This window comes from Podarcis pityusensis, assembly GCF_964106645.2.
Source record: "Podarcis pityusensis genome assembly, chromosome: 2".
In the NCBI taxonomy this organism is placed as follows: Eukaryota; Metazoa; Chordata; class Lepidosauria; order Squamata; family Lacertidae; genus Podarcis; species Podarcis pityusensis.
The window spans coordinates 21,855,841-21,866,820 of NC_138029.1; the positions used below are offsets into that span (position 1 = coordinate 21,855,841).

Consider the following 10,980-nt stretch of genomic DNA (forward strand, 5'->3'; position numbering starts at 1 on the left):
TGAGGCCATAACTCTGGTCCGCTCCTGAGGTCTCACGTTCAGCCCCTGCTGCTACCAGCGGGGAGAAGGCAGAGGACTGAGAGCTCTGCCTGGCATGCTGGAGAATCGCTAAGTGGTCTCTGTATGTAGTGGGCACTTGCCCATCTTCCCCATTGTGTTGTAGCCTCGCCATCTTGCTGAAGAGCAGCAGCCTGCCTCGTTGGCACCGCTAGTCACGCCTGAGAGGGTGCCCCGTCACCTCCCGCCGGGAGGTTTGACTTCGTGCCACCATTTCGTACCCTCCTGATCCTGTTTCGCATTCCTGCCTCTGGCATTTGTATAATGAAGGTCAAGAGCGAGCCGGGAGCTGAGAGAGGCAACTGTTTACACTGGGCTGTGTGGGCGTGAAGTCTGGCTGCCTCGATGTCCTCTCTTGCTCTGTCTAGCTCCACTTTCCTCTCCTCCGCAGAACCCCCTCGCTGCTGTACGCCTGTGTGGGTTCAGTGTGGCTTCCTTAGCAGGTGTGTGTGACCCAGCGGTGGGAGATGCAGGGCTTTCAGACGACGTTTGAGCCCGGGAGAATCTGATTTTCACTGTCAAACTTCGTTCACCTCCCGTAGCTCAGTTGGGTAGAGCGTGGTGCCCATCATGGCAAGGTTGCAAGTTCGATTCCCGTATAGAGCAGCTGCATCTTCCTACATCGGAGGCGGTTGGATGAAACTCAGGTTCCCTTCCAACTCTACAATTCTATGGGGATTCGGTGCATTTTTATCCTAGGGGACAATTTCCCAACACATAGAGTCATACCTCGGGTTGCAGAAGCGCCGAATTGCAACCCGCACGTGCGCAGATGCAGGTTGCGAACGCTGCGGGTTGCAAATGTGCCTCCCGCACGGATCACATTCGCAACCCGAGCGTCCACTGTACTAGCATCATTGCTCATCTCATGCAGGCATATGTAGTACAGTGGTACCTTGGTTCTCAAACTTAATGCGTTCCGGAAGTCCTTTCCAAAACCAAAGCGTTCCAGAACCAAGGCAAAACAGTAATGCAAAACAGATTAATCCATTCCAGACTTTTAAAGCAACCCCTAAAATAGCAATTTAACATGAATTTTACTATCTAACGAGACCATTGATCCATAAAATGAAAGCAATAATCAATGTACTGTACTATAAAATAAATAAGACAGTATTGTAGATGGTGAAAATTAAAAAAAAAATAATTCTTACCTGCACTGATGATAGTCATTGTTTGGACGAGGGGCTTTTATCCATTTCTGCAGTCACACAATCAATCCGTAGCTGAACTGGGTTCCACAGTCACAAAAACAAATGAACCGAAAAAGCCTCCAAAACAAAAACGCAAAATAAATAGCAAAAACAAAAGCACCAAACTTAATCTGTTCCAGAAGTCCGTTCGACTTCTGAAATGTTCAAAAACCAAAGCGCAGCTTCTGATTGGTGCAGGTGCCACGGAAACAATAGCCAACAGCCGTATCGGACGTTCGGCTTCCGAAAAACATTTGAAAACCAGAACACTTACTTCTAGGTTTTCGGCGTTTGAGAACCAAGGTACCACTGTTATCATTTTTTAAAAATTGGCTACAGGTTGATCACCACCAAAAATGCAGTTGGCCTATTCATTTTATGGTTGCAACAAAAGAGCCCTCCATGACTTAGTCTTGCTCTTTTCCTCTCTGCCTGGAGACAGACAAGGTGCCTGAGCATGCCCAACTTGCCATTTCGTCAAAATTGGCACCACCTTCCATATGCCTCGGGTTGAAATGGATTAAGGGTGAGTGGGCAGGCTTCCCAGGGAAGGAAGTGGGTGATTTCCAGCAAACATTTCATTGTCATCATTTTATTTTCTATAGGACTTTCCCACAGACAGGGTGCCATACCGTTAATTATCCTCATTATCAATAAACCGCTGAGTGTTTGTGTCACCAGCCATACCTGTGACAACTCCCAGAACAACCAGCATCCAGGAGGAAAACCCTCTTAGCAGAAATCTTTGAAAGCAATCTACGTGCAAAAGCTTTGGCTAATACGCTGTGTCTAGCTTCTGAGGCAGCAGCAGGCCTGGGAACAGCAGTTGCGGACGTAATTCTGCAAAATTCTGTTTGGCATCACCCATTCATTGTGTGTTGGGTAACACACAGCACAAGGGTGGGATGAAAGCAAAGTCTTGTGGCCCCTTGAAAGTTTAACGAATTGTAACGCAACTTTTTGTGTTCACTACATCAGATGCATCCAGTGTAATCCTCAGTTATGCACGCACACACACACACACACACAAAGTTGTAAAGGGAGGAGTTAAAAATGTGAGATGAGAGAGAAACGAAATGCAAACCGATAATTCCATTAGCCAGAAAGCATGCGTAATAAACACAGTGAGCCCTTGCAGTATAATAATTCATAATAAAGCTACCGTATGTTTCTGTGTGTAAGACTAGGTTTTTTTCTTTTAAAATTGTGCTTAAAAGTGGGGGTCGTCTTATACATGGATAGTGCATGGGGTAGACGTTTGATTGGTTACTGCCCTGGCTGTCACTGGCTATTGGGTGTGGGTTGCTGCATCAATGGCTGGTGTTGATTGGCTGATGCTGCGGCAATTGGGAGGGCGAGGGGACAGGCGAAAGGCTATTTTTGGGTGCATTGCGATGAGCGATTTTCAGCAATTCCCCCTAAAAAAAGCTCAACAACTCTGTCCCATCTCCCCCCATTTTTTTAAATTTGAGTCCCCCAAAATAGGGGGCGTCTTTTGTCTTTTACATGGGTGGTACTTAGTTAACTTACGTAGTGGGAAAGTAAACCATTTTTTACTTGGGCCAGAGTACCAGAGCAGTCCACCGCTGATTTTTAAATGGTTATGCTTCAATAAAGGAATTTCAACATGAAACCGACGAATTACAATTCATCAAGAAGTTCAACTCTATTCATTTGGGCCTGAATAGAGATGATAGTTTCCTTTCCTACTACAGAAGTTCATTGAGTCAATAAAACAACCACTGTATTGTATAGGACCGCTGCTTATTTTTCATTCATTCCAGTTCTAATTGAATTACCGCCATCTTTGCTTGGTGGATTTCATTTCCCTCTGACCCCGCTGCTCAAAACTCCTTCTCTTACAACTGTGTATATGTATGTATGTATAGATTGTGTGTGTGTGTGTGTGTGTGTGTGTGTGTGTCTGTATATGCATGCATATAGCTTACGTCGTGAGATTTGTTAGCCTTTCAAGGTGCCACAAAACTCTCTATTCTTGCAACAACAGATTTAACACAGCTGCTCCTCTGGAAATCACCACTAGTATGGATCAACATAGGGTAAGGTTACCAGATTTTTTTCAAAGAATCCGGGGCTGCTTTTTTTTAAAAAAAGAGGGGGGGAATTATTTTTAAAAACTATTTAAAAAAATAAAGAAAGAAGTAATATCTTCTCTTCTGTGGTCTCCTCTGTTGTGCGCCCTTCCTCTGGGCCTCAGCCTGCTCTCTTGGAGCGCTAGCCACCATGGAGTAGGCTCGGATCGGGCCTGGGCTCAGCCACGTGCCCTTGCCCTCCCAGTGCTCTCCTACCTCTCCTCCTCAGCGGCAGTGGCGTAGCAAGGTCAGGCTCCCCTCTTTTTTCTCCTTCCTCTTTCTCTCTCTTCCTTCTCCTTCTCTCCTCCTTTTCACTGCGTCAGCTCCGGGGGTTTTACTGGCCCTTGAGCACCGCTGGGCAGTTGGCTGGGTGGCTGGGTGCTCTCACTCCCAGCTCAATTTGGGTTGCTGGTGGGGGGTCAGCGGTTCCCCCAGTTGATGCTTGGCTTCCCTGGTTCCCCTGCGGCAGCGGCGGCAGCAGCAGCAGTCTCAGCAGCCCGGAGCCAGCCTGGTAGCGCAGTTGGCTCTGGCTGGCTTCAGGAGCTGCTTGCTGCCATGGCGCCCGCCATTTTGACTCGGCGGAACTCCCCATATGATGTATCATGTGCCGTTGAACCAATCACACAACATTCATTCCCTACTAATAAATCTACAACACTTAAAATATAAACTAAATGAAATCCAGGGACAGATTTGTAAATCCAGGGACTGTCCCCGGGAAATGGGGATGTCTGGTAACCACAACATAGGGTAACGGTGACAGCATGAGATTCATGTTAAAAGTTTGATTTATTTGCACACCATTTCTGGCATGCGTTATAAGCTAAACTAAGCAAAACAAATGCTTCAACTCAGGGTCGTTTTTTAAAAAATTGTCATGTCATTGACAGCTTCATGGCTGCATCTGATCCACATTATCCTAACTAAGATGCACGTCACCTTTGCTTCAAAGCAAGATGAATGAACTAGCAACGAAATGCCATAGTTAATGTGTGTGCATTATCTTGAAAAATGGGTGGGCGCCAGTCCTTCGGTGAGCCTCTCAGCCACATCAGAACACCAAACAAAGCCATAACCCTGAAAGGAGTTTATTTATTTGGAGAATGTTGCACCCACAGCCCTGTCTGCGGAGAGAGCAGTGGGAGGGAAATGGCTTTATCCATCCCTAAAGGCACAGTGTGGGGGGTGATATTGTGAAGCAGCTGGCTTGGCTTCCTTTGTATTGCCTTGAAGGCTTTAGGAGTTGCCAGTACACAGGATGTGAGATTAAAAAAGTTTCGAGAGTGTGGGGTACATACGAATGCCCTCACCTGTTCCCTTAATCTCTTATGACTCTCCCGCCTATACAACTTGCTTGTTCCTCCTCCAAAATAATCACCAGATTGGATCGGAACTGCAAAACCTCCAGCCCCCATACCTTGTTGGAAAAGCCATCAGATTATTATAGATCAGGGGTCAGCAACCTTTTTCAGCCCTCAGACCATGTGGGGGGCTGGACTGTATTTTGGAGAGAAAAAATGAACGAACTATTATGCCCCACAAATAACCCAGAGATGCATTTTAAATAAAAGCACACATTCTACTCGTGTATAAACACCAGGCGGGCCCCACAAATAACCCAGAGGTGCATTTTAAATAAAAGGACACATTCTACTCATGCAAAAACACGCTGATTTCCGGACCGTCCGTGGGCCGGATTGAGAAGGCAATTGGGCCGCTTCCGGACCCCAGGCCTTAGGTTGCCTACCCCGTTATAGATCAATCGCTCCTGCGGAAAAGTGAGGGGAGGGGGATAAAGGCTTTTATGAAACACAAATAAAATTATGAAGACTGAATGCTTTTAAGCACTTTTTGAGCACAGTGGAACGGCGATTAGGTTTCAGCTTCAATGCCCCTACATTTTATTTCCTCTGTGCAATCTGATTCCAAACACGCTCGCTTAGAAGTGTGATCTACTGGGTCCAGCAGAACACACTCCCTGGCTCATTGTGCTCAAGACTAGCCGGAACTCTTCAAAACATGCTCTTGGTTAGTTCTGAGGTTCTCCGTCTGCCATAATGAGCCTGCTAAGGCAGGAAGATATTTGGCATCTCCCAGACAGATATTTCTGCCCCCCTCCTCCTCGCAAACAATACAATCTGAAGACACTACTTGCAAAACAATCCAGGCTATTTAAGGCGATGGAAATTATTGGCCTTAAATGTGTCTGTGGTGGACGGCAGCCACCCCCACCCCACCCCCGGTAGCAACAACAAGAAAGCAAGGCCAGTACACAGCCGGCTCAAAAATGGTGCATCTCCTTCTCCTATTTTGTGGGCCTGCTGCAAGACCATGCACTGAACCAATGGGTGCCCTACTGCTTCTGGTTCGGTTGGTATGCAGATAGATGCTCACTTGGGGGCAAGACCAAGGCTAAAATCCTAGGTACGCGTCCTTCCTTGGCTATTCAGTTCCACTCCACACTGCGGGACCAATTGCTCAGCAATTATTCATAGGTTGGATTGCAAAATTTGAAGGGAGGGGCCAATCGCATAAAAAGGGAAGCGGGCTCTTAATTTTATGGAATTGATTTGCTTTTGCTTTGTCGTTTGAACTTGCCAATACATCTTGCAAGGACAGAGGAGCTCATAGTTTCTGCAGGAATCTCACAGTCCTGACTGGACTACAGGAAAGAGCCAAAATGATACAAACAGAGGAGGAGTGGATAACATATTCTGTCTGTCTCATGCTGGGATAATCCTACAGCTTTTCTGTCCTGTTGTGACCTGAAAACCAATAAAGGTTTGATTTTTTTTAAAAAAAAAGTTTTGACAAAGAAGAGGAGGGCTGTGGGTGTGTCAGGATAAGTTTATAGTTTGAGAACTTTGGATAGACAAGGAAGACGCTGTAATATTGATGTGGAACCTGACACACTGCCAAGTGTCACACTACTGCCACATCATATGCACCACAATGAGCAACGGATCAAAAGAAATTGAATGTGGAAATCTGCTAGACAAAACATAGGTAGGGCATGATATTGTATGGTTCTAAGCCCCATCGGCCTTAATGGAAGAATAAAGCACATACAGTGGTACCTCAGGTTACAGACGCTTCAGGTTACATACGCTTCAGGTTACAGACTCAGCTAACCCAGAAATAGTACCTCGGGTTAAGAACTTTGCTTCAGGATGAGAACAGAAATCGTGCTCCGGCAACGCGGCAGCAGCAGGAGGCACCATTAGCTAAAGTGGTGCTTCAGGTTAAGAACAGTTTCAGATTAAGAACGGACCTCCAGAACGAATTAAGTACTTAACCCGAGGTACCACTGTACATTATTTTTCCACTGAAATCACTGCAGACTCGAATGTGCTTAACACTGATGTGATTGTGGCTACTGGATTTTGTTTGCTAGGAAACACAGGATAAAACATGTAATCTTTAAGCTGCGTGGTTTCAGCCGCCCTCTAGTGCCCCAGTTCAAGAATGCATGGAAACAGCTTCTGGTCTTAGTTCTTCTTAACAAAAAAAATCAGAATGATCAGAAATTAAATGTACCATTACAACTTCACAGATTTTGATAAGGGCAGCAGTGAGTGTAAACTACAGACCTGGGAAAGGCTAGGAGTGACTTAGCTTTAAAAACCTGAGCATCCCAAAAGCCATGATGAACATGTGTTGTTACCCTTGTGATGAAGGGCTGTATAATTAATAATTAACAAACAAGCAAACAAATTCCCACCATCCCTGACCCACTGGCAAAGCTTAGGATGGGAGCAGGGAGCTCAACAAACCCAATCCTGGTTTATAGGCTTGCTTTCTAGATACCCGAACAACTGGAAAAAGGCATCCCTAGGAGAAACAAAAGGGACACGGTTGGCGCTGTGGTCTAAACCACTGAGCCTCTTGGGCTTGCCGATCAGAAGGTCGGCGGTTCGAATCCCCGTGATGGGGTGTGAGCTTCCATTGCTCGGTCCCTGCTCCTGCCAACCTAGCAGTTCGAAAGCAAGCCAAAAAGTGCAAGTAGATCAATAGGTACCGCTCCGGCAGGAAGGTAAACGGCGTTTCCGTGCGCTGCTCTGGTTTCACCAGAAGAGACTTAGTCATGCTGGCCATATGACCCAGAAAAACTGTCTGCGGACAAACACCAGCTCCCTAGGCTTGTAAAGCGAGCTGAGCGCCGCAACCCGAGTCGTCTGTGCCTGGACTTAACTGTCAGGGGTCCTTTTACCTTTTTAGGAGAAACAAGGAAGCATGAAAATAATTTGGATTGTTGGGTGAAGATAGAGAGGGGCCTTGTCTATGTGACAGAGCACACACCCTATGCTTATAAACAAAGGTCCCAGGTTCAGAGTCCCGGGAGGAACGCTGCAGATCAGTGCCCACAATATTGAGCTAGACAGACTAATACAGTGGTGCCTCGGGTTACATACGCTTCAGGTTACATGCGCTTCAGGTTACAGACTCTGCTAACCCAGAAATAGCACCTCAGGTTAAGAACTTTGCTTCAGGATGAGAACAGAAATCGCTCAGCGGCAGTGGGAGGCCCCATTAGCTAAAGTGGTACCTCAGGTTAAGAACAGTTTCAGGTTAAGAACGGACCTCCAGAACGAATTAAGTTCTTAACCTGAGGTACCACTGTAATGGTTTGAATTGGTATGAAGGCAGTATCCTTTCCATAAGCACAGATTTGGGAAATGGCATCATCTGCAAAGTTATGATAGCAATTGGTGTACCAAAGTCAAATGCCAGAACGCTACATGCCCCAGAAGAGCAAAGCGGTCTGCAGAGTCATACAAAAAACAGGTTATTTCCAATGTATTGCTTGGGGGATTCCAGAGTCACTGTTTTCAGGTGGGGTTCAATCACACACAGGCTGCCCATTTCCAGGGCACTTCCAGAAGACCAGTTTATGGATCCTTCATCCTGACTAGGTTGGCTATTTCAAGAGAGTTCCATTGAATTTATTTGTGGCGAGAGATTAAATGGTGTTGCGTCAAAACAAGCCTTCTCCCACACACTTTTTGGAGTGCATTTTTGGGTCGCTTTCCTTACTGCAAAAAGGAAAGTGGGCCTGTTGAATGAGGCCTCCCAACAGACCATAAAAGCGCAAAACTTAACTTTGACTGAATCCCACCGGAAAACAGCAACAGTCTATAAGCAGGTGGCGCTGTGGTCTAAACCACACATGGGGCTTGCGATCAGAAGGTCGGCGGTTCGAATCCCCCCGATGGGGTGAGCTCCCGTTGTTCGGTCCCAGCTTCTGCCCACCTAGCAGTTCGAAAGCACGTCAAGTGCAAGTAGATAAATAGGTACCACTCCGGTGGGAAGATAAAAAAATCCTTCCAGTAGCACCTTTAAGACCAACTAAGTTAGTTCTTAAAGGTGCTACTGGAAGGAAGTTGGTCTTAAAGGTGCTACTGGAAGGATTTTTTTATTTTGACTATGGCAGACCAACACGGCTACCTATCTGTATCCGGTGGGAAGGTAAATGACATTTCCGTGCACTGCTCTGGTTCGCCAGAAGCGGCTTAGTCATGCTGGCCACATGACCCGGAAGCTATGGACAAATGCTGGCCTCCTCGGCCTATAGAGCGTGATGAGCCCCGCAACCCCAGAGTCATCTGCGACTGGACCTAACGGTCAGGCGTACCTTTACAAGCGCCTATAGCTGTTTGCCTGTCCTGCACTACCCTACGTTAGCCTGCTTCAGCCCACAGAGGCAATGAAGGATGCTTTTTTCTCCAGTACAGTGGTACCTCGGGTTACATACGCTTCAGGTTACAGACTCCGCTAACCCAGAAATAGTACCTCAGGTTAAGAACTTTGCTTCAGGATGAGAACAGAAATTGTGCTCCGGCGGCACGGCAGCAGCAGGAGGCCCCATTAGCTAAAGTGGTGCTTCAGGTTAAGAACAGTTTCAGGTTAAGAACAGACCTCTGGAACGAATTAAGTACTTAACCCGAGGTACCACTGTATTGGAGGGGTGAGGATTCAGTTTTTAATTTCTACAAGATCAGTTCTATTTGATGTGAGATGTTGGTGTCGCATATTATAGACTAAGGTTGGGGGGTGGGAAGAGAGGTGGGGGGGAGGGAGAGAACGGGGGTCGTTTTATGATCTGAAAACAGACGATGTATATATACTTTTGTAACCCAAGAATTTTTGTAATACAGTGGTGCCTCGCAAGACGAAATTAATTCGTTCCGTGAGTTTTGTCGTCTTGCGATTTTTTTCGTCTTGCGAAGCATGGTGTCGGGAAAGTTTTGGAAAAGCTTCAAAAATCACCAAAGTCTTTAAAAACCTCAAAAAAGGCTACCACACTGAGTTCTATGAGTTGCTCCTCGAAGTCAAGTCGCAACTGTATTAACGGTGTTAAGAAAAAGGAAACAAACTTGCAAGACGTTTCCGTCTTGCGAAGCAAGCCTATAGCGAAAATTGTCTTGTGAAGCAGCTCAAAAAACAAAAAACCCTTTCGTTTAGCGAGTTTTTTGTCTTGCGAGGCATTCGTCTTGCGAGGTACCACTGTAAAAACATTTTTTAAAAAAGATAAAAGACGGACAAATAAATCCCAGCAAACGAAGAATGGATACAAAAACTTATGGAATATGCAGAAATGGCGAAACTTACCAGAAGAATAAGAAATCAAGATAACAAACTTTTTATAAAAGAATGGAAATGGCTTATTGAATATTTACAGATAAACTGTAAACAGATAAAAACATTGGCAGGACTACTGTAATTACCGGCAGTTTCATAAGAATATATATTTAAAGAAGATGAATAAATGAGCAAATTAGGTTAATTTGGATATGCAGAAGATATCAAAAGGAATTTAAGGAACCACAGAAAGAGGGGGAAGGAAGCCAAGTTGTGAAATGTCAAAATGATGGTAAAATTTAATGAGATGTATAAAATTAGTGAAATGTATAAACTTGAAAAGTATAAATAAAAATTAAAAAACAAAAAGAGTGTCTAATAAGCCATGGCTCGTCCATCACAACCATTCTCAAAGGAGGAATGAATGGATGAGGGGGCGGAAAGTTTTCATTTCTCTTTTTTTAAAAACATCATTTTTATTTGATTTTACAAGTAAAAATTTGTAACAATCCAAATATATATCCATATATAGAGATTACTCTGAATCTCGAGACCTCCCCCATCCCCTCTATGGTTCCTATTGTGAACATTTACAACTGCATATCATTCCATAATCTGTATTTTGTATCCCTCCATATTATCCAAAGTATTTGTTACATCACAAGGAGTGCTTTTTGGGGGGGTTACGCATACCCCTAAACATTTTGTGAATCTTCATACTTTTGTCCATTTACTGTATTTATGTTCCACCGATTCGAACTATAAAATGGTGATTTTCTTGAGTCAAAATCAGAGTATCCCTAAGCATTTTTTAAAAAAATTACAAAAAAGCACCGATTACAAGTGAAATTAAAATCCTGCTAATGTTTTCATCTGCTGAGGGGGAGGAAAGTTCTCTATTGCAATCCCCTCCTTCGTCCCTCCTTCTCTACACCCCCTTGCTGCTCAGCATTATTGAAATCCCACTGAGCTCGAGGCCGTTTACTCCCAAGTAAACACGCAGAGTAAGAACATCTGAAGGCAGCCCTGTTTAGGGAAGCTTTTTAATGTTTGATGTA

The 10,980-nt window shown here is 45.0% G+C and overlaps 1 long non-coding RNA gene across 1 annotated transcript in view; it reads right to left on the reverse strand.

Annotated features, from left to right (window-relative positions):
• The window catches only part of LOC308471195, a 180,764-nt gene that overhangs the window by 124,025 nt on the left and 45,759 nt on the right, over positions 1 to 10,980 (reverse strand). The gene's annotated exons all lie outside the window — the stretch shown is intronic.